Source organism: Poromitra crassiceps, assembly GCF_964638095.1.
Source record: "Poromitra crassiceps genome assembly, chromosome: 21".
NCBI lineage: Eukaryota > Metazoa > Chordata > Actinopteri > Beryciformes > Melamphaidae > Poromitra > Poromitra crassiceps.
The window spans coordinates 24,726,826-24,727,197 of NC_139638.1; positions in this window are offsets into that span (position 1 = coordinate 24,726,826).

Sequence of the window (372 nt, forward strand, 5' to 3'; positions counted from 1 at the left end):
TGCCTCCCCCCCCCCCCCCGACCGGACCGGAGGTGACTGCACTAAACTGCTTCCTCAAAATTGTAAAATTAGTTATTAGAAATTCCAAATGTTGAATTTCACACAAGTGCTGTGCTGCTACCGCAACAACGCCGCTACGTTACATTTTCAGTGCAGGGATCGGTGAGTGAGGGCGTGTTGTGGTGGATCCAGCTCTCCAGGCTCTGGGTTTCTGCCTCCTCGCACAGCACAGGGGGTTTGTGTTGCGGTTCCTCCGGTGGAAATTTCCCTCCGCCATATATACAAGGGCAGATTCGGAAATTGCAGCGCCGGGGCTCAGCTATATTAGCCTACATGCACAAAATATTCTGGGAAGAAGGCAGGAGAGGGAGG